The sequence below is a fragment of the Penaeus monodon genome, chromosome 24, assembly GCF_015228065.2.
Source record: "Penaeus monodon isolate SGIC_2016 chromosome 24, NSTDA_Pmon_1, whole genome shotgun sequence".
Classification (NCBI taxonomy): domain Eukaryota; kingdom Metazoa; phylum Arthropoda; class Malacostraca; order Decapoda; family Penaeidae; genus Penaeus; species Penaeus monodon.
Window position 1 is genome coordinate 12,754,512 of NC_051409.1, and position 368 is coordinate 12,754,879.

Consider the following 368-nt stretch of genomic DNA (forward strand, 5'->3'; position numbering starts at 1 on the left):
ATTTTCTGCTTTCCTCTCCTCCTTAATTATTTCCATTCATGTCTCCCACTCTTTTCTTTTTTTCGCTCCCTCATCTACCCATAAGGCCTTAGTACTCACACTCAATGATTCACAGCCAATCACACTACCCCGTTTCCACTGACCTACACGCTCATTAACTTCCTCAAACTTACCAACACCCACATACTCACTCTTCACGTTAAATCGCACCCTTACCCATCTGAGCATTCAGAAATCAAGCTAAACCACATGCGAGGCAGCCAATTATCTCAAAAGTTTTCCGTGTTTAGCGTCTGACAAAGGCAAAAAAATAATGGGATTGGAATAAGAAAGGAAAAAAATAAGGGAGAGAGAAGGAGGAAGAGGGT